Below are 23528 nucleotides of genomic sequence, written 5' to 3' on the forward strand. Positions count from 1 at the left end.
ATCCTGAAACTGTGACCCCTTGTTCTAGATATCCCAGCCACAGTTAGAATACTGAGGGTAATTTTAATCTAAGGTATTTGATAAAGTACCACGTAACAGATTTATTCAGAAATTAGAAGCACATTATATTAAAAGGTCGATGGTAACTTGGGTACATAATTGACTAAGGGATAGGAGGCAAAAAGTAGTGGTGAACAGGTGTTTTTCTGACTGGAGAGAAGTATGCAGTGGGGTCCCTTAGCGGTTGGTATTAGGACCATTACTTTTCTTGTTATATATAAAGATCTAGACTTGGGTATAGGGAGTGCAATTTTAAAGTTTGTGGATGATACAAAACTTGGCAATGTAATAAATAGTGAGCAGAATAGTTGCAGACTTCAGAGGACATAGATAGACTGGTGAAATTGGCAGACACGTGCCAGATGCAATTTAATGTGGATAAGTGTGAAGTGATGCACTTGGAGAGAAACAACATGGAGAGGCAGTATAATCTAAATCGTACTATTTTGAGAGAGGTGCAAGGGCAAAGGGACCTGGGGGTGCATGTTCACAAATCTTTTCTGGTGGCAGGGCAAGTTGATAAGGTGGTTAAGAAAGAATGTGGGATACTTTGCAAATAGGGACATTGAATACAAAAACAAGAGAGCCATGCTAAACTGTTACAAACCTCTGGTTCGGCCTTAACTGGAGTATTCTAACCACCACACTTCAGGAAGGATACCCAGATATTGGAAAGGGTGTGGAGGAGGTTTCATCACAGGCAGTCCCTCGGAGTCGAGGATGACTTGCTTCCACTCTAAAAGTGAGTTCTCAGGTGGCTGAAGAGCCCAATGTGGGACCTACAGTCTCTGTTACAGGTGGGGCAGACGGTGGTTGAAGGAAAGGGAGGGTGGAGAGCCTGGGTTGACGCATGCTCCTTCCACTGTCTGCGCTTGATTTCTGCATCTCTCGGCGATGAGACTCGAAATGCTCAGCACCCACCCAGATGCTATTCCTCCACTTTGGGCAGTCTAGGGCCAGTGATTCCCAGGTGCCGGTGGGGATATGTTGCACTTTATCAAGGAGGCTTTGAGGGTGTCCTTGAAGCATTTCCTCTGCCATCAGGGGCTTGCTTGCCATGACTAAGCTCCGAGTAGAGAGCTTGCTTTGGGAGTCTCGTGTCAGGCATGCGAATGATGTGGCCCGCCTAATGGAGCGGAGCGAGCGTGGACAGTGCTTCGATTCTGCGGATGTTGGCCTGAGCGAGAAACACTGACGCTGGTGCACCTATCTTTCCAGTGGATTTGCAGGATCTTGTGGAGGCAGCATTGGTGGTACTTCTTGAGCGTTTTGAGATGTCTGCTGTATATAGTTCACGTCTCTAAGGAGGGCAGGTATCAATACTACCCTGTAGACCATAAGTTTGGTGCTAGATTTGACGTCCTGGTCTTCAAACACTCTCTTCCTCAGGCGACCGAAGGCTGCGCTGACGCACTGGAGGCGTTGTTGGACCTCATTGTCCAAGGCCTTGCCGTGGATTTTGATGACCAGGGGGCAGTACTGTGTGGCGGGGTCAGGTTGGTGGAGGACATTTGTCTTACGGATGTTTAGTGTAAGGCCCATGCATTCGTATGCCTCAGTGAAGGTGTTGACAATGGCTTGGAGTTCGGCCTCTGAGTGTGCGCAGACACAAATGTCGTCTGCGTACTGTAGTTCAATGACAGAGGATGGGACGACCTTGGATCTAGCCTGGAAGTGGCGACGGTTGAACAGATTCCTATTAGTTCTATAGTTTAATTCCACTCCAGCGAGCAGCTTGCTTGCTTGACCCCGGTCCGAACGTGGATTGGGTCTGTGGTGGATCCGTTGGTCAGGATTACGGCTTGCATGTCATCGTGGAGCAGGCGGAGAATGGTGACAAACTTTTGAGGGCAGCCGAAACGGAGGAGGCCGCTCCATAATCCGTCACGGTTGACAGAATCAAAGGCTTTTGTGAGATCAAAAAAGTCCATGTGCAAGGGTTGCCGCTGTTTCCTGCACTTCTCTTGTAGTTGTCGCACGGTGAAAATCATATCCATTGTGCCCCTTAGTGGCTGGAATCCGCATTGTGACTTTGGGAGGAGCTCTTCAGCCACAGGGAGAAGGCAACTGGGGAGGATTCTTGCGATGACTTTCCCTGTGACGACAGCAGGGAGATTCCTCTGTCGTTACCGCAGTCGGACTTGTCAACTTTCTTGAAGATGGTCACGATTACGGCGTCTCTGAGATCTCCTGGCACGCTCTCCTCCTTCCATACAAGAGCGATGAGGGTCATATATTCATGACAATAATGCTTCTCCACCATACTTTAGTGCCTCAGCGGAAATTCTATCTGCTCCCGATGTCTTGTTGTTCTTGAGCTGACGGATGGCCTTTTCTACCTCGTGCCGGGCTGGGATTGTGCTGAGATGGTGGTGGGTAGCATGCTGCAGGATGGAGTCGAGGACACTCGCGTCGAAGTCAGAGTCTTGGTTGAGGAGATCTTCAAAGTGCTCCTTTCAGCGGGCACTGACTGCCTCTCTGTCCTTGATGAGCACCTCTCCGTTCTTGGACGGCAGTGGGGTAAGGCCTTGAGTGCTTGGGCCGTAGATGGTCTTCACTGCGCTGAAGAATCCTTGCCATCATGGTTATCAGCTTGCTGCTGGATCTCCTGTGCTTTTTCCACCCACCATCTATTCTTTAGGTCGTGAGTTTTGTGTTGGACCTCAGCCTTCAGCAGTCTGTAGAGCTGCTTTCATGCTCTCGAGTTGGTTTGCTGCTTTAAGTTCAAAAATGCCTTTCGCTTGCGGCTTATTAGCTCCTGGATCTCCTGGTTGTTCTCGTCAAACCAGTCTTGGTATTTCCTGGTCATGTGACTGACGTCTCTTTGCAGGTGCTGGTTATGGAAGCTTTGAGGGCAGAATAGGTGCTGTGGACACTCTGTGTCATCAAGGGTTGCCAGGTTGGTAATGAGGTGCTGGCTGAATAGGGCTTTCTTATCAGGGTCTTTGAGTGCCTCTGCGTTGATTTTCCTGCGACATTGTTTTTGTTGCCGTCGCTGTTTTGGGGTATTTTGGTGTTAATGACGGAGTGGATTAGGCGGTGGTCCGTCCAGCAGTCGTCAGCTCCTGTCATGGCGCAGGTAATGCACACATCCTTGCGACCCCTCGCTCGAACGATGACGTCATCGAGCAGATACCAGTGCTTGGAGCGAGGGTGTTGCCACGATGCCTTGTACTTGTCCCTCTGAAGGAACAAAGTGTTGGTAATGACAAGGTCATGTTCTAGGCATTTTGTCAGGAGCAGGGTACTGCTGGAGTTGGTTTTCCCTACCCACTCTCTGCCAATCACACCTCCCCAGAGACGTTGAAATCGCCAAGGAGGATCAGCTAGTCACCTGTTGGGACTCAGGACAGGGATTGTTCGAGGCTGGAGTAGAATTCCTCTTTGGTCTCATCTGTAGCTTCCAGTGTCGGGGCGTATCCACTGATGACCGTAGCACACTGGTTCCGGGCTAGGGTGAGCCGAAGAGTCATGGAGCGTTCGCTAATCCCGCAAGAGGAATCTCTGAAATGGCCCACCAGCTCATTCTTGATGGTAAAGTCAACTCCATGGAGGTGGCATTCTTCTTCTGGTTTGCCTTTCCAGAAGAAGGTGTAACCTCCACCTTGCTCTTTGGCCTTCCCCTGCCCATCCGGTATCGCTTAGGGCGGCGATGTCAATGTCGAAGCGTCTGAGCCCCTGGGCAACAATAGCAGTGCGACATTTCAGTCTGTAGCTGTCGGGGTTGTCCATGAGGGTCCTGACGTTCCAGGTCCTGAACTTAATTTTAAAGATGCCTGTGCGTGAATTGTTTTAACGCGGGGTGGACGTTATACACCAGCTACCACACGGGCTTAGCAGAGCGAGGTCTTGGCCTAGTGACAAGGAATCCAAGACGACTAGAGACCAGACTCTACTGTATGGGCCTAGTTGCCTACGGTGGGATGTGAGCCATACTCTCAGCACTGAGCCGTGCCTTTAGGAGAGATGGTGAGACATCCGAGGTGTGGAGAGTGAGAGTAAGAGACTTGAGGGAATGCTTCACTCTCCCAGGTATTGGTCCTTGGCTGAGGGCAGACACTGGGACCCCACTCGCGCTTTTTAGCTACACCCCGTTCCATCTTTGCTTCTCAGTGGGTCGCAGGCGAAGATAGAATGGTTGCCGCCATTACATGCACCGCGTGCCTGCCACGATTCTCCCAGCTGCTTAACCGTATGGGGAAAATGCTGCGGTTAGAAGAGCCGGCATAGGTACAATAGGCCAAATGGACTCTGGGACTCTTTTCATTACGAGACAGAAGGTTAAGAGATCTAATAAAGGTATTCAAAACATAGAAACATAGAAACATAGAAAATAGGTGCAGGAGTAGGCCATTCGGCCCTTCTAGCCTGCACCGCCATTCAATGAGTTCATGGCTGAACATGCAACTTCAGTACCCCATTCCTGCTTTCTCACCATACCCCTTGATCCCCCTAGTAGTAAGGACTTCATCTAACTCCTTTTGGAATATATTTAGTGAATTGGCCTCAACAACTTTCTGTGGTAGAGAATTCCACAGGTTCACCACTCTCTGGGTGAAGAAATTCCTCCTCATCTCGGTCCTAAATGGCTTACCCCTTATCCTTAGACTGTGTCCCCTGGTTCTGGACTTCCCCAACATTGGGAACATTCTTCCTGCATCTAACCTGTCTAACCCCGTCAGAATTTTAAATGTTTCTATGAGGTCCCCTCTCATTCTTCTGAACTCCAGTGAATACAAGCCCAGTTGATCCAATCTTTCTTGATAGGTCAGTCCCGCCAGTATGAGAGATTTTGATTAATTAATCAGGAAATATTATTTCCATTCATTTGTGAGGGCATAAATGGACACTCCTAACCATCATTAAAAACAGTAAGCAAAATCTGTCAAATTGGGCCACTATGATGTTCATTTTTTCTTTCCTGTTTCTTATTGTGCCGAAAATTGTGGTCGGAGGCTTTTTTCGTACGAATGCTTCTGATCTGAAAAAAATCTACAAAACTACCTGTTGGTCCCAGAGGAAAGTAGGATTCTAATCGGAGGCCTTCATTCGCTGTGCAGCGCACTGGAAAATGTCTTTCACGTATGAACGCATCTGCTGGAATCACATGGGCCTGGACCACCAATCACTATGCAGTATTCTCATTGATAAATATGGGAACTCCGTTTGTACGGGCTCCCATTACTATCAGTGAGAATAACCCCCTAAAACAAGAAGAACAACACAATAAATAAAAAAAACACACCTCTCATATTTAAAATTAATTAAAATTAAATGTAATTAAATGTTTTAGAAAAAAATGTTTGAATTTTCTATGTTTTAAAAGTGTTACGCTGGTAAAAGTAAGCTATGCACCTGCTTTTACCAGGCGTAAGAGTTTGAAGGATATTCGCTGGTTATGAGTTGGGCAAATAGCCCAATCTCTGCCGTGTGGACGTCCATCTCTGGGGATGCGTAGAAGAAATTTTGACAGAAATTTGCGCACGTGTCCTGAAAAGCAGATTTTGCGAGGCCTCACCGGGTGCGTGCGCACTTCGTACGGACCCGGCGAGGCAGGAATTTTCATCCCATCTTTTTTTCTGTCTCTCTTTACTTTTGTTTTTTTTTCTCTACCTCCATTTTTCCATATTTCTCTTTTATTCTTCACAGCTCTCTATGGATTTTTTTAAGTGTTTCCTCTTTCATTCAGTGCAGAGCAGAAAGCAGTTCTGGGTAGAGTTGTTGAGATGATAGCTTTAGTCATTGAAGAGCTTGGTTGGAGGCTGTGGTGAGGGATTGTAAGTTTTTCTTTCTACACACACGAGCTGTGACAGGGCCGAATAGCACTCTTCGGGCTGGATTTTCGGTTATCTCTAGCCTGAGTTAACGGCCAGAGTAAACGCGAGCATTAGAGCTTAGCGACCGGGAGCGCAGCTTTTAGAGCCCCGACGGAAAATTCATTCGAGGCTCACAGGGGGCGCAAACCGCTTGTCCCTGGCTGCTGACGGTCGCTCCGATCCTGACGTATTCCTGGTGCACCACGTACGCTTGCGCCCTGGTCGGTAAATTCGATGCGTGCGCCTCATTGAGCGCCCACCAATAACAACGTCTGGCAAAACAGTCAGCACAGGCTTGGAGAGTCGTTAACTGGTGGCTACTTAAAGGGATGAGGAAGCGATTCCCTCGGAGGTCACAGTCAGTGCAATGTTTACACACAGCACGGTGCGTGAGCCTTCGAGTTTGCAGCAGCAGACAGACATAACAATACAGGCTGAAAAAAAGTGATTTTGAACATTTTAATGGGTGCATTACTATGCTGCGCCTTTAAGACTCGGCTTTTCCCAGGATCTGATTCAGAGTTCCGCGCATGTGCAATGGGTCCACAAAATGTACCAACTAAACTTTTGTTATCAACACCCCCCCCCCCCCCCACCCCCCCGCCCCCTCCCAGCTCTGGTGTGCAACAGCTGATTTATCGCCCGTCAGCTCTTCGACCGATTCTGATGAATTTCTGGGTGGAAGGCGCAAACATTTTCAAGGCGCTAAAGGCACCGTTCCGCCTGGATTAATGTCTCCATCTCACGATCTTCTGGAGGCAGGGAGATTTCAGTATTCTTGCATGTATAGTTTTAATTGCGGTCTTTTACAATTGCTGTTATTGCTGGATTAGCCCTCCATAGTAACCTCACGCTTTCCAGTGAAAGAACCAGGATTGCTACAATCACAATGTGATGGATCTGTACAAGAGATCATGAATTCTAGGGAGTTGGTAGCTATGAATAGAACAGCCGAACTGCTTGCAGTTCTAATTCCAACTGATGTTACAGAAACATAGAAAATAGGTGCAGGAGTAAGCCATTCGGCCCCTTGAGCCCGTAACACCATTCAACAAGATCACGGCTGATCATTCCCTCAGTACCCCTTTCCTGCTTTCTCTCCATACCCCTTGATCCCTTTAGCCATAAGGGCCATATTTAATTCCCTCTTGAATATATTTAACAAACTGGCATTAACAACTCTCTGCAGTAGAGAATTCCAAAGGTTCACAACTCTCTGAGTGAAGAAGTTTCTCCTCATCTCGGTCCTAAATGGCTTACCCCTTAGACCATGGCCCCTGGTTCTGGACTTCCCCAACATCGGGAACATTCTTCCTGCATCTAACCTGTCCAGTCCCATCAGAATTTTATATGTTTCTATGAGATCCCCTTTCATTCTTCTAAACTCCAATGAATATAAGCTTAGTCGATCCAATCTTTCATCATATGTCAGGTCCTGCCATCCCGGAAATCAGTCTGGTGAACCTTCGCTGCACTCCCTCAATAGCAAGAACATCTTTCCTCAGATTAGGAGACCAAAACTGAACACAATATTCCAGGTGAGGCCTCACTAAGGCCCTGTACAACTGCAGTAAGACCTCCCTGCTCCTACACTCAAATCCCCTAGCTATGAAGCCCAACATGCCATTTGCCTTCTTCACCGCCTGCTGTACCTGCATGCCAACTTTCACTGACTGATGTACCATGACACCCAGGTCTCATTGCACCTCTCCTTTTCCTAATCTGCCGCCATTCAGCTAATATTCTGCCTTCGTGTTTTTGCCCACAAAATGGATAACCTCACATTTATCCACATTATACTGCATCTGCCATGCATTTGCCCATTCACCTAACCTGTCCAAGTCATCCTGCAGCCTCTTAGCATCCTCCTCACAGTTCACACCGCGTCCCAGCTTAGTGTTATCTGCAAACTTGGAGATATTACACTCAATTCCTTCATCCAAATCATTGATGTATAATGTAAATAGCTGGGGTCCCAGCACTGAGCCCTGCGGCACCCCACTAGTCACTGCCTGCCATTCTGAAAAGGACCCGTTTATCCCGACTCTCTGCTTCCCCAAAACCATGTGCTTTAATTTTGCACAACAATCTCTTGTGGTGGGACCTTGTCAAAAGCCTTTTGAAAGTTCAAATACACCACATCCACTGGTTCTCCCTTGTCCACTCTACTAGTTACATCCTCAAAAAATTCCAGAAGATTTGTCAAGCATGATTTCCCTTTCATAAGTCCATGCTGACTTGGACCGATCTTGTCACTGCTTTACAAGTGCGCTGCTATTTCATCTTTAATAATTGATTCCAACATTTTCCCCACTACTGATGTCAGGCTAACCGGTCTATAATTCCCCGTTTTCTCTCTCCCTCCTTTTTTAAAAAGTGGTTTTACATTAGCTACCCTCCAGTCCATAGGAAATGATCCAGAGTCGATAGACAGTTGGAAAATGATCACCAATGCATCCACTATTTCTAGGACCACTTCCTTAAGTACTCAGGATGAAGACTATCAGGCCCCGGGGATTTATCGGCCTTCAATCCCCTCAATTTCCCTAACACAATTTCCTGACTAATAAGGATTTCCTTCAGTTCTGCTCGCTAGATCTTCTGTCCCCTAGTATTTCTGGAAGGTTGTTTGTGTCTTCCTTCGTGAAGACAGAACCAAAGTATTTGTTCAATTGGTCTGCCATTTCTTTGTTCCCCATTATAAATTCACCTGATTCTGACTGCAAGGGACCTACGTTTGTCTTCACTAATCTCTTTCTCTTCACATGGATATGTCAGAGAGCACATTTTAACTAGAATCCACATGCCACAGTTTGCTCACTTCTGCTGAAGGAGCTCACTTATGCTTAAGTACAGTCCAAACAGTTATTGTTCAAAAGTGAAGCCCGATAATAAACAGGATTAATTTTGCAAATCCCTTCAACATGGGGCCTCGTAAAATTTGCTTTTTCAGCAGTCTATTCTACTATGGGATGCTTCACAACTAAACCCTTTTCTCTCATCTGCCATTTACATTGGGCACTGGATAGCAATTGGAACCATGGACCCAAGCTGATTATTAACCCCCCTCCCCCGCCACCACCACCCTTAGTGGAAACACACTGATACCAACTGTTGTGCCCTGTTGCACCTCAACTGAAATCAGCTCACTCAGCATAGACTAGTATTTAAATATGCAACATTGGTCTGTGTGTCTTGATTGTACACTAAACAATTTAGCATTGTTAACTATTGCAAAATAATCACTTTGGTGATAGGAACATAAGAAATAGGAACATGAGTAGGCCAAACAGCCCCTCGAGCCTGCTCCGTCATTCTGTAAGATCATGGATGTCATCATGGACTCAGCTCCAACTCCCCGCCCACTCTCCATAACCCCTTATCCCCTTATCGTTGTAAGAAACTGTCTATTTCTGTCTTAAATTTATTCAATGTCCTAGCTTCCACAACTCTCTGAGGCAGCGAATTCCACAGATTTACAACCCTCTGAGAGAAGAAATTTCTCCTCATCTCAGTTTTAAATGGGCAGCCCTTTATTCTAAGATCATGCCCTCTAGTTTTAGTCTCCCCCATCAGTGGAAACATGCTCTCTGCATCCACCTTGTCAAGCCCCCTCATAATCTTGTACATTTCGATAAGATCACCTCTCATTCTTCTGAATTCCAATGAGTAGAGGCCCAACCTACTCAACCTTTCCTCATAAGTCAACCCCCTCATCCCCGGAATCAACCTCGTGAACCTTCTCTGACCTAAAGTGTATTATCAGTGTGATAAAGTGTATTATTCAATGCTGAATGTGCGCATTGTTAAGAGGATGTTGAAAAATGAGAAATTCTCATTTCCCAGGTGTCATTATTTGGACCAATTTTCCACACCGTTATGTCCCATGGGCACCAGTTTGCATGCTATAATAACACAGGAAAAGCAGTGCAGACCTTTTACGTTGGGTCATGCCTGCTTCTGTGCATGATACTTATTTCCAAATGAAGGAAGGGCTCATCTGAAACAGATGGAAGCATAGAAAATGGATGGAAATGATGCAGAAGTAACACAGTAATGCCTTCCACATTATTTTCCAGCCTTTTATATAAATGGGCATTCAGGGTTGCTAGGCGCGTGCACTGTATGGAAGAAAGTTTAAAGGGCCAGTAAGAAGATTCATTCAACAGTTTTTTAGGTAATTTTGGATTATATTTTCTTTTTGTTTTTCCTCTCCTGTCACTTTGATTCTCAGGAGCCTTTGTGTAACATTGTTTTAATTTTTTTCATCCCACCACCATTACTGGAATCAGTGGGTTTCCCATTCAGAATCCCATTATGGATGCTACTTAGAAGAAGAGGAGGAACAATATAAGGATGTCAAGCCAGACTGGGTGCACAAAGGGTGCTTTGTGCCTACCTTCTGGCACCTGCAGCTGCAGGGAGAGGTGAACATACCTCACTTTGACAAACTATGTGCATAAGGAGACTGCAACTTGCAAGGTCGGTTGTGTCAGCGGGCCCGATGGAACATTTGAATGCCTGATCTTGAACTGTTGTGTTGGATTGTTCTTGCTCATGTGGTGCCTTTGAGCCTTTCTAATAGCTTTCAAAGTTTTTTTCACCCGATAGCGATACTTCCTTTTAATTTTCCCTGTTCCCTTTATATTTCACTAACATGCAATTTTCCAGTCCCATTGGTGGTGTGCCCCTTATTCCTGCCCAAACGTGCACTTTGATCTGTGAGTAATTATCACTGCATACCACTGCAGGGAGCAGCGCGTGCTGTTGCAGGAGGTGCAACGGCTGTGAAGCCCGGTCACTGATTGCAGTGCGGGCAGGCACAACAGGAGGGGCGAAGGAGCAGCAGGAATTTGTCGAGGGAAGTGACCGGGATCCAGGGGAGGCGTGAATCTGGGGCCCAGAAGAGGTGAGGGCCCAGGGGCAGCACGGGCCCAGCCCACACTGCGATATGTGTGCGCGCTCGGTCCGTGCAGCAGAGCAGGTCTCCAGTCGTCTTGGGTAACCCTTGCCACTGGACCAAGACCTAGCTCTATCAAGCCCGTGTGGTGGCTGGTGTGTAACAGCCACCTCACTTTAAAAAAATCCACACACAGGCATCTTCCACCCTTCAGGATGTGATCTGGAATATTAGGTCCTTCATTGAAACACCTGTGAACTCATCCCTTTTTGGTGTGGAAGCAAGTCATCCTTGTTTTGAGGGACTGCCTATGAAGATGGTGATGAATTATTCAAATGGAAGTTTGATTATTTTTAGTACAGTACCATTTTGGTGGGATCAGCACTTATTCCTAACCATTTCACATGAATCTACACTCGTAGCCAAAGATTTGGCACCTTCCTTTTTAAATATCACACAGTTTTTCAAAATGTCCCTTTGTGCTAATATGCATTTGTAGTTGTTCATTGCTCTTTTTATTTGTGATTGCTATTGCTCCATTAGTATTGTGTTCACTCACTACTTTATAAATTCACTTTGAGCTGTGCAAAGTTGACAATAATCTTTGGGGGAATAAATCCCATCCTCATTTAACTAGTCAGCATACACTTACATCTTTCATTGGTGCACTGAGAATAACATAGGAAAAACAATTAAAGTAACATGTAGTTCAACCTTTTTAAAACCTCATTGTCACTGTCTGAGCACATCTGCCCTCTTTTTTAACCGTCAGCTGCAAAGAAAGATAAAATGCAACCCATTTAGAAGGGATTAAGATCAAAGCATTCAAGGCAATTTCCTCAAATTTGTTAAAAGGTGAACTAAGTGTGGATTCTGTTTAGTGGCCTGGAATAAATTAATACAAAGCAGTGTTATGTGAATGTTTTCCATTTGATGCACTCTTTTAAATGAGTGGCCCATTTAGAAGCGTATAACCAGATGCGCATATAGAAAGTGTTTGGAACCGGGTTATTGTCTGTCAAGACTTGAAATAGATGTTGCAGATTGAATGTGTGGATGTCGAACTTCAATCTAGGCTTTCAACATTATTCAACTCTATCACTTCTCAACAAAAATATCAGCTGTTTAACAGGAAAGTATCCTGTTCCATTTGGCTGTGTCTAAAATAATTTCAAAAGTCTTCCATTCTGCACTGAAAAGTGGTATGTATTGAAAATTTCAGCAAAATCTGATGCGGTAGACTTTGATTTCTTCTGGATTAGAAAGGATATGCTGAAAGTTGTTCATCATGTCGTGAAATAGCACAGGGACTTAACCTGAAACAACTTTGGGGACAAAATTCAGGCCCGCCTGACACACCTACGATTTTTTTACCTGGTTTGACCGCCGAGTGCGATGAGGCAGGCTTCCAATCCATTTTCTGCACTTTAAAGTTTTTTTCGCGTTGGTCTGGAAGTTGGTGATAATGGGGGCGGAAGTGTGGCGGTAAATCCTGGTGAGGGGCGGAAGTTGGGGCGGGACCGAGTCTCCGCCACTGTCACTCAGCAGCGGAGCGGAGGTGACGTCACGGCGCGTGTGTGTGTGTCACCACAACCTCCCTTTCACTTAAAGAGGCGAGCGCGTTCGGCATTTTGAGACAGCATTCCACTGGGCCACCAGCGAGGGTTTTGGCCTGGCCAGCTACCTGTTGGCAGCCCGGCCGAACCCGGGGCCGGCCGATCGGGAAGTCTGTCGGAAAAAATAAAAACATGGCAGACGCGTCAGCGCACCCTCCCCTTGAAGGGTCGCTGCACTGCCGTGACGCACACGCACAGGACAAGGTGCACCGACAGAAGACTGGGAGAGACAGTTAGAGTTAGAAATAATATAGAATTAGGTGGGATCACAGAAAACACAAAAAGGTCAAAGTTAGATTTGGAATGCATGCGTGTAACTGCATGAAGTTTGGTTTATAAGATTGGTGAGCTGCATGGGAATATCATCTACATCATAGGCAGTCCCTCGGAATCGAGGAAGACTTGCTTCCACTCTAAAAATGCGTCCTTGGGTGGCTGAACAGTCCAATACGAGAGTCACAGTCCCTGTCACAGGTGGGACAGAAGGTCGTTGAGGGAAAGGATGGGTGGGACACCCATTTGCCGCACGCTCTTTCCACTGCCTGCGCTTGGTTTCTGCACGCTCTCGGTGATGAGACTCGAGGTGCTCAGCGCCCTCCCGGATGCACTTACTCCACTTAGGGCAGTCTTTGGCCAGGGACTCCCAGGTGTCAGTGGGGATGTTGAACTTTATCAGGGAGGCTTTGAGGGTGTCCTTGTAACGTTTCCTCTGCCCACCTTTGGCTCGTTTGCCGTGAAGGAGTTCCGAGTAGAGCGCTTGCTTTGGGAGTCCATGTCTGGCATGCGGACAATGTGGTCTGCCCAGCGGAGCTGATCGAGTGTGGTCAGAGCTTCAATGATCGGGATGTTGGCCTGGTCGAGGACTGATGTAATGGTGATAACTGAGACCTGACTCAAAAAAGGCAATGATTGGATGCTTAATATTCAGGAAAGGAAAAAAAGGGAAGGAAAATATTACAGTGCTCGAAAAAGAGAATGTCCTTGAGGGATCAAAGACAGAATCTATTAGGCTGGAGTTGAGAAACAATAAAGAAATTATTACGCTACTTGGTGTATTTTATAGGCCACCAAATAGTGGGAAGGAGATAGAGGAGCAGGTTTGCAAAGAAATTACAGAGAGATGCAAGAATTATAGAGTAGTGATAATGGGAGACTTTAGCTTCCCCAATATTCAATGGGGTAGTGACTGTGTTAAGAGCAGAGATGTGGAGGAATTTCTGAAGTGAGTTCAGGGAAATGTCCTTGGTCAGTATGTTTCCTGCTCAATGAGGAAGGAGGCATTGCTGGATCTAGTCCTGGTGAATGAATTGGGTGAAGTGGAAAATGTCACAGTTGGGGAGCATTTCAAGAATAGTGCTCATAATATTGCAAGGTTTAGATTAGTTATGAAGAAGGACAAGAAACAATCTAGAATAAAAATACTTAACTGGAGGAGAGCTCATTTCAGCAAATTAAGGAGGGATCTGGCCTGGGTAATTTGGAGTCAAAGACTGGCAGGAAAAAATGTAATGGGGCAATGGGTAGCCTTTAAAGAGGAGATGTTTTGAAACATAAAAACATAGAAAATAGGTGCAGGAGTAGGCTATCCGGCCCTTCGAACCTGCACCACCATTCAATAAGATCATGGCTGATCATTCCTTCAGTACCCCGTTCCAGCTTTCTCTCCATACCCCTTGATCTCTTTAGCCGTAAGGGCCATATCTAACTCCCTCTTGAATATATCCAATGAACTGGCATCAACAACTCTCTGCGGTAGGGAATTCCACAGGTTAACAACTCTCTGAGTGAATAAGTTTCTCCTCATCACAGTCCTAAATGGCCTACCCCTTATACTAAGTCTATGTCCTCTGGTTCTGGACTTGCCCAACATCAGGAACATTCTTTCCGCATCTAACCTGTCCAGTCCCGTTAGAATCTTATATGTTTCTATGAGATCCCCTCTCATTCTTCTAAACTCCAGTGAATAAAGACCCAGTTGATCCAGTCTCTCCTCATATTTCAGTTCAGCCATCCCTGGAATCAGTCTGGTGAACCTTCGCTGAACTCCCCCAATAGCAAGAACATTCTTCCTCAGCTTAGGAGACCAAAACTGAACACAATATTCCAGGTGAGGCCTCACCAAGGCCCTGTACAACTGCAATATGACCTCCCTGCTCCTATACTCAAATCCCCTAGCTGTGAAGGCCAACATACCATTTGCCTTCTTCACTGCCTGCTGTACCTGCATGCCAACTTTCAACGACTGATGAACCATGACACCCACGTCTCGTTGCACCTCCCCTTTTCCTAATCTGTCGCCATTCAGGTAATATTCTGCCTTCATGTTTTTGCCCCCAAAATGGATAACTTCAAAATTATCCACATTATACTGCATCTGCCATGCATTTGCCCACTCACCTAACCTGTCCAAGTCACCCTGCAGCCTCTTAGCATCCTCCTCACAGTTCACACCGCCACCCAGTTTAGTGTCATCTGCAAACCTGGAGATATTACACTCAATTCCTTCATCTAAATCGTTAATGTATTTTGTAAAAAGCTGGGGTCCCAGCACTGAGCCCTGCTGGTCACTGGTCACTGCCTGCCATTCTGAAAAGGACCCGTTTATCACGTCTCTCTGCTTCCTGTCTGCCAACCAGTTCTCTATCCACGTCAGTACATTAACCCCAATACCATGTGCTTTGATTTTGCACACCAATCTCTTATGTGGGACCTTGTCAAAAGTCTTTTGAAAGTCCAAATACACAACATTTGGAATTTGCAGATGACACAAAGATTAGTGGGAAAGCGGGTTGTGTAGAGGACACAGCGAGGCTGCAAAGAGATTTAGATAGGTTAAGTGAATGGGCTAAGGTTTGGCAGATGGAATACAATGTTGGAAAATGTGAGGTCATCCACCTTGGGAAAAAAAAACAGTAAAAGGTAATAATATTTGAATGGGGAGGAATTACAACATGCTGCGGTGCAGAGGGACCTGGGGATTCTTGTGTATGAATCCCAAAAAGTTAGTTTGCAGGTGCAGCAGGTAATAAGGAAGGCAAATGGAATGTTGGCCTTCATTGCGAGAGGGATGGAGTACAAAAGCAGGGAGGTCCTTCTGCAACTCTATAGAGTATTGGTGAGGCCGCACCTGGAGTACTGTGTGCAGTTTTGGTCACCTTTCTTAAGGAAGGATATACTAGCTTTGGAGGGGGTACAGAGACGATTCACTAGGCTGATTCCGGAGATGAGGGGGTTACCTTATGATGATAGATTGAGTAGACTGGATCTTTACTCGTTGGAGTTCAGAAGGATGAGGGGGGATCTTATAGAAACATTTAAAATAATGAAAGGGATAGACAAGATAGAGGCAGAGAGGTTGTTTCCACTGGTCGGGGAGACTAGAACTAGGGGGCACAGCCTCAAAATACGGGGGAGCCAATTTAAAAACCGAGTTGAGAAGGAATTTCTTCTCCCAGAGGGTTGTGAATCTGTGGAATTCTCTGCCCAAGGAAGCAGTTGAGGCTAGCTCATTGAATGTATTCAAATCACAGATAAATAGATTTTTAACCAATAAGGGAATTAAGGGTTACGGGGAGCGGGCGGGTAAGTGGAGCTGAGTCCACGGCCAGATCAGCCATGATCTTGTTGAATGGCGGAGCAGGCTCGAGGGGCTAGATGGCCTACTCCTGTTTCTAATTCTTATGTTCTTATGTTCTTAACATCCACTGGTTCTCCCTTGTCCACTCTGCTAGTTACATCCTCAAAAAATTCCAGAAGATTCATCAAGCATGATTTCCCTTTCATAAATCCATGCTGACTTGGACCGATCCTGTCACTGCTTTCTAAATGCGCTGCTATTTCATCCTTAATGATTGATTCCAACATTTTCCCCACTACTGATGTCAGGCTAACCGGTCTATAATTACTCATTTTCTCACTCCCTCCTTTTTTAAAAAGTGCTGTGAGATTAGCTACCCTCCAGTCCATAGGAACTGATCCAGAGTCGATCGACTGTTGGAAAATGATCACCAATGCTTCCACTATTTCTAGGGCCACTTTCTTAAGTACTCTGGGATGCAAACTATCAGGCCCCGGGGATTTATCGGCCTTCAATCCCATCAATTTCCCAAACACGATTTCCCGCCTAATAAGGATATCCTTCAGTTCCTCCTTCTCACTAGACCCACTGTCCCCTAGTACATCCGGAAGGTTATTTGTGTCTTCCTTCATTAAGATAGAACCGAAGTATTTGTTCAATTGGTCTGCCATTTCTTTGTTCCCCATTATAAATTCACCTGAATCCAACTGCAAGGGACCTATGTTTGTCTTCACTAATCTTTTTCTCTTCACATATTTATAGAAGCTTTTGCAGTCAGTTTTTATGTTCCCTGAAAGCTTCCTCTCGTACTCTATTTTCCCCCTCTTAATTAACCCTTAGTCCTCCTCTGTTGAATTCTAAATTTCTCCCAGTCCTCAGGTTTGTTGCTTTTTCTGGCCAATTTATATGCCTCTTGCTTGGTTTTAATACTATCCTTAATTTCCCTTGTTAGCCACGGTTGAGCCACCTTCCCCGTTTTATCTTTACTCCAGACAGGGATGTACAATAGCTGAAGTTCATCCATGTGATCTTTAAGTGTTTGCCATTGCTTATCCACCGTCAACCCTTTAAGTATCCTTTGCCAATTCACGCCTCATACCGTCGAAGTTACCTTTCCTTAAGTTCAGGACCCTAGTTTCCGAATTAACTGTGTCACTCTCCATCTTAATAAAGAATTCTACAATGTTATGGTCACTCTTCCCCAATGGGCCTCGCACAACAAGATTGCTAATTAGTCCCTTCTCATTACACATCACCCAGTCTAGGATGGCCAGCTTTCTAGTTGGTTCCTCGATATATTGGTCTAGAAAACCATCCCTAATACACTCCAGGAAATCCTCCGCATTGCTACCAGTTTGGTTAGCCCAATCAATATGTAGATTAAAGTCACCCATGATAACTGCTGTACCTTTATTGCACACATCCCTTATTTCTTGTTTGATGCTGTCCCCAACCTCACTACTACTGTTTGGTGGTCTGTACACAACTCCCACTAGCGTTTTCTGCCCTTTAGTATTCCGCAGCTCCACCCATACCGATTCCACATCATCCAGGCTAATGTCCCTCCTTACTATTGCATTAATTTCCTCCTTAACCAGCAACGCCACCCCGCCTCCTTTTCCTCTCTGTCTACCCTACCTAAATTTTGAATACCCCTGGATGTTGGGTTCCCAGCCTTGGTCACCCTGGAGCCATGTCTCCGTGATGCCAATTACATCACATCCGTCAACTGCTATCTGCGCAGTTAATTCATCCGCCTTATTCCGAATACTCCTCGCATTGAGGCACAGAACCTTCAGGCTTGTCTTTTTCACACACTTTGCCCCTTTAGAATTTTGCTGTAATGTGGCCCTTTTTGCTTTTTGCCTTGGGTTTCTCTGCCCTCCACTTTTACTATTCTCCATTCTATCTTTTGCATCTGCCTCCATTTTATTTCCCTCTGTCTCCCTGCATAGGTTCCCATCCCCGTGCCATGTTAGTTTAACTCCTCCCCAACAGCACTAGCAAACACTCCCCCTAGGACATTGGTTCCGGTCCTGCCCAGGTGCAAACCGTCCGTTTTGTACTGGTCCCACCTCCCCCAGAACCGGTTCCAATGTCCCAGGAATTTGAATCCCTCCCTGCTGCACCACTCCTCAAGCTACGTATTCATCTGAGCTATCCTGCGATTCCTACTCTGTCTAGCACATGGCACTGGTAGCAATCCTGAGATTACTACTTTTAATTTAACTCCTAGCTCCCTAAATTCGTCTCGTAGGACATCATCCCATTTTTTACCGATATCGTAGGTACCTATATGCACCATGACAACTGGGTGTTCACCCTCCCTTTTCAGAATGTCCTGCACCCACTCCAAGACATCCTTGACCCTTGCACCAGGGAGGCAACGTACCATCCTGGATTCTTGGTTGCGTCCGCAGAAACGCCTATCTATTCCCCTTACAATCGAATCCCCTATCACTATCGCTCTCCCACTCTTTTTCCTGCCCTCCTGTGCAGCAGAGCCACCCACAGTGCCATGAACTTGGCTGCTGCTGCTCTCCCCTGATGAGTCATCCCCCTCAACAGTACCCAAAGCGGTGTATCTGTTTTGCAGGGGAATGACCGCAGGGGACCCCTGCACTACCTTCCTTGCACTGCTCTTCCTCTTGGTCACCCATCCCCTATCTGGCTGAGTACCCTTTACCTGTGGTAAGACCAACTCACTAAACATGCTATTCACGCCATTCTCAGCATCGTGGATGCTCCAAAGTGAATCCACCCGCAGCTCCAGTGCCGCAATGCGGCCTGTCAGGAGCTGGAGGCGGACACACTTCCCACACACGTAGTCGTCAGGGACACCGGACGCGTCCCTGACTTCCCACATAGTACAGGAGGAGCAGAACACGTGACCAAGTTGTCCTGCCGTGTCTTAACCCTTAGAGTAACTTAATTTGGCAACACCAATGCTAAAGGATATTTACTGATAAAGAAAAGAAAAAAGAAAAGCTTCTCACCAATCACCAGCCAATCACTTACCCCCTTGGCTGTGACATCACCTTTCGATTTCTTTCTACCTTTTTGACTCCCTGCTGCAGCTGCACCGGCTGGCCTCTCCGACGCCTCCTCGACCTCCCGCTGGTGCCTCCCGACTGATGGGGCCTTTTGTGAGTAATCTCCCCAATACATTGCCAAATGTAGAAGATTTGTTCACAATGCTGCTAGGTGGTCAGATCTTCTCAAAGTTGGATCTTACAAATACCTACTTACAAGTTGAACTCGATGAGGAATCCAAGTCATGCTTGACTATAATTACTCATCTCGGCCAATATCAATTTAATAGGCTACCATTTGGAGTGTCTTCCACCCTCGCCATATCCCAAGGGGTGATAAACCAGATTTTGTAAGGTATTAAAGGGGTAGTATATTATTTAGATGACATACTCATATCAGCACCAAACAGACAAATCCACAATAACTTATTGATTGAAGTGCTCAAATGGCTAGAGAAGCACAGAGTATGAGTGACTGCTCACAAGTGTGAGTTATTTCAAAACTCAGTGGAGTACTTCGGGGCACAGAGTAGAAAAAGATGGTTGACATCCAGCCAAGGGAAAGCTGGATGCAATTAGAAAAGCACCCACTCCCAAAAATGTCACTCAACTTCGATCATTTTTGGGTCTTTTGAACTATTATGGGAAGTTTCTATCAAATTTGGCTCCAATGTTACATCCACTAAATGAGCTGTTGAAAAAACAGGTCCATTTGAAGTGGTCAGAAGAATGTGACGCAGCATTCAAGGAGTGCAAAAGCCAGTTGGTAGAGAGCGCCATGTTAGTGATGTTGTGCATCTGTAAAGCATTCACTCCCATGTTCCACCACCAGGGAGCACATCCACTGAAGTCCCAAGGGATCCCAGCATCCCTTGGGAGCACTGTATATAAGCCGACCACTAAGGCCTGTTCCTGACTCTGGAGTGTCTTATTAAAGACTGAGGTCACTGTTACTTTAACCTCCATGTGTGCAGTCTCATCTGTGTTAGGAACACAATAACTGGCGACGAGTACACAAATCCAACACAAAGATGCAGTAAACTGTGGGCATCCTGGAGAAGTTCTCAGAGGGTGAGGACTGGGAAGCCTATGTCGAACGGTTAGACCAGTACTTTGTAGCCAACGAGCTGGACGGAGAAGGAAGCGCTGCAAAAAGGAGAGCGGTCCTCCTCACGGTCTGCAGGGCACCGACCTACAGCCTCATGAAGAATCTTCTAGCTCCGGTGAAACCCACAGATAAGTCATATGAGGAGCTGTGTACACTGGTTCGGGAGCATCTTAACCTGAGGGAGAGCGTGCTGATGGCGAGGTATCGGTTCTACACGTACCAGCGACCTGAAGGTCAGGAAGTGGCGAGTTACGTCGCCGAGCTAAGGCGACTTGCAGGACAATGTCAGTTTGATGGCTACCTGGATCAAATGCTCAGAAACTTTTTTGTACTGGGCATTGGCCAAGAGACCATCCTATGAAAAATTTTGACTGTAGAGACACCGACCCTCAGTAAGGCCATTGCGATAGCACAGGCGTTTATGTCCACCAGTGATAACACCAAACAAATCTCTCAGCACACAAGTGCAAACAATGTTCATAAATTAACTGGAACTGTGTTTGCGAGCAGAAATGTACAGGGCAGAAACCACAAGTCTGCAATTGCCAGCAGGCCTCAGGTGACCTAGATGACTTAGAGTCCCCAACAAAGGATGAATGCAAGGCAATTCACATGTTGTTGGCGTTGTGGAGGCAACCTCTGCAAAACCTGCTAACCACCACGTGGCAGAGGAAGATCGGTCCATGGTGGACCAAAGCAATTTCGAGCCTCAGAGAGAGGAGGCAGATGCTGAAGTACACGGGGTGCACACATTTTCGATGAAACGTCCACCTATAATGCTAAACGTGAAATTGAATGGCTTACCCATAGCCATGGAACTGGACACTGGCGCTAGCCAATCCATCATGAGTAAGAAGATGTTTGAGAGACTGTGGTGCAACAAGGCACTCAGACCAGCCCTGAGCCCCATCCACATGAAACTGAGAACGTACACCAAAGAGCTTATCACTGACGTGGGCAGCGCCATGGTCAATGTCACCTACGAGGGCACGGTGCATGAACTGCCACTCTGGATTGTCCCGGGCGATGACCCCACACTGCTTGGAAGGAGCTGGCTGGGCAAAATCCACTGGAACTGGGATGACATCCGAGTGCTATCACATGTCGATGAGGCCTCATGTACCCAGGTTCTTAACAAATTTCCTTTCCTTTTTGAGCCAGGCATTGGAAACTTTTCCAGGGCGAAGGTGCGGATCCACTTGGTCCCAGAGGCACGACCCATTCACCACATGGCGCGAGCGGTACCTCACATGATGAGGGAGAGAATGGAAATCAAGCTGGACAGGCTGCAATGCGAGGACATCATCTCCCCTGTGGAATTCAGCGAGTGGGCCAGCCCGATTGTTCCAGTACTCAAAAGTGATGGCACGGTCAGGATTTGCGGCGATTATAAAGTAACTATTAATCGTTTCTCGCTACAGGACCAATACCCGCTACCTAAGGCAGACGACCTATTTGCGACGCTGGCAGGAGGCAAGACATTTACCAAGCTCAAACTGATTTCGGCCTACATGACGCAGGAGCTGGAGGAGTCTTCGAAGGGCCTCACCTGCATCAACACGCACAAGGGACTGTTCATCTACAACAGATGCTCGTTTGGAATTCGGTCGGCTGCAGCGATCTTCCAGAGAAACATGGAGAGCCTACTCAAGTCGGTACCACGCGCGGTGGTTTTTCAGGACGACATATTGGTCACGGATCGGAACACCGTCGATCACCTACTAAAACTTGGAGGACATCCTCCAGCGACTGGATCGCGTAGGGTTGCGGCTGAAGAGGTCGAAATGCGTCTTCATGGCAACAAAAGCGGAGTTTTTGGGGAGAAAGATCACGGTGGATGGCATTCGGCCCACAGACGCCAAGACAGAGGCTATCAGGAACGCGCCCAAGCCACAGAACATCACGGAGCTGTGGTCGTTCCTGGGACTCCTCAACTATTTTGGTAACTTCCTACCGGGCTTAAGCACCCTCTTAGAGCCCCTACATGTGTTATTGCATAAAGGTGAGAACTGGGTATGGGGAAAAAAACAAATAATTGCTTTTGAGAAAGCCAGAAACATTTTATGCTCCAACAAGCTGCTTGTATTGTATAACTCGTGTAAAAGACTCGTGCTAGCATGTGATGCGTTGTCGTACGGAGTCGGGTGTGTATTACAACAAGCAAACGTTGCGGGGAAATTGCAACCGGTCGCCTATGCTTCCAGGAGCTTGTCTAAGGCTGAGAGGGTCTACAGCATGATTGAGAAAGAGGCATTAGCGTGTGTGTTCAGCGTAAAGAAAATGCATCAGTAACTGTTTGGCCTCAAATTTGAGCTGGAAACCGATCACAAGCCCCTCATATCCCTGTTCACTGAAAACAAGGGGATAAATACTAATGCCTCAGCCTGCATACAAAGGTGGGCACTCGTGCTATCAGCGTATAACTATACCATCCGCCACAGGCCAGACACTGAGAACTGTGCGGATGCTCTCAGTTGGCAACCATTGCCCACCACGGGGGTGGAAATGGCGCAGCCTGCAAACTTGTTGATGGTGGCGCAGCCCGCAGACTTGTTGATGGTCATAGACATAGAAACATAGAAAAATAGGTGCAGGAGTAGGCCATTCGGCCCTTCTAGCCTGCACCGCCATTCAATGAGTTGATGGCTAAACATGCAACTTCAGTACCCACTTCCTGCTTTCTCGCCATACCCCTTGATCCCCCTAGTAGTAAGGACTTCATCTAACTCCCTTTTGAATATATTTAGTGAATTGGCCTCAACAACTTTCTGTGGTAGAGAATTCCACAGGTTCACCACTCTCTGGGTGAAGAAGTTTCTCCTCATCTCGGTCCTAAATGGCTTACCTTTTATCCTCAGACTGTGACCCCTGGTTCTGGACTTCCCCAACATTGGGAACATTCTTCCTGCATCTAACCTGTCTAAACCCGTCAGAATTTTAAACGTTTCTATGAGGTCCCCTCTCATTCTTCTGAACTCCAGTGAATACAACCCAGTTGATCCAGTCTTTCTTGATAGGTCAGTCCCACCATCCCGGGAATCAGTCTGGTGAACCTTCGCTGCACTCCCTCAATAGCAAGAATGTCCTTCCTCAAGTTAGGAGACCAAAACTGTACACAATACTCCAGGTGTGGCCTCACCAAGGCCCTGTACAACTGTAGCAACACTTCCCTGCCCCTGTACTCAAATCCCCTCGCTATGAAGGCCAGCATGCCATTTGTTTTCTTAACCACCTGCTGTACCTGCATGCCAACCTTCAATGACTGATGTACCATGACACCCAGGTCTCGTTGCACCTCCCCTTTTCCTAATCTGTCACCATTCAGATAATAGTCTGTCTCTCTGTTTTTACCACCAAAGTGGACAACCTCACATTTATCCACATTATACTTCATCTGCCATGCATTTGCCCACTCACCT

At 46.6% G+C, this 23528-nt stretch overlaps 1 protein-coding gene across 1 annotated transcript in view; it reads left to right on the top strand.

Moving 5' to 3' along the window:
- The window catches only part of ush1c (Usher syndrome 1C), a 319880-nt gene that overhangs the window by 215313 nt on the left and 81039 nt on the right, over window positions 1-23528 (top strand). The window lies entirely within an intron of this gene.

This window comes from Pristiophorus japonicus, chromosome 14, assembly GCF_044704955.1.
Source record: "Pristiophorus japonicus isolate sPriJap1 chromosome 14, sPriJap1.hap1, whole genome shotgun sequence".
Lineage (NCBI taxonomy): Eukaryota > Metazoa > Chordata > Chondrichthyes > Pristiophoridae > Pristiophorus > Pristiophorus japonicus.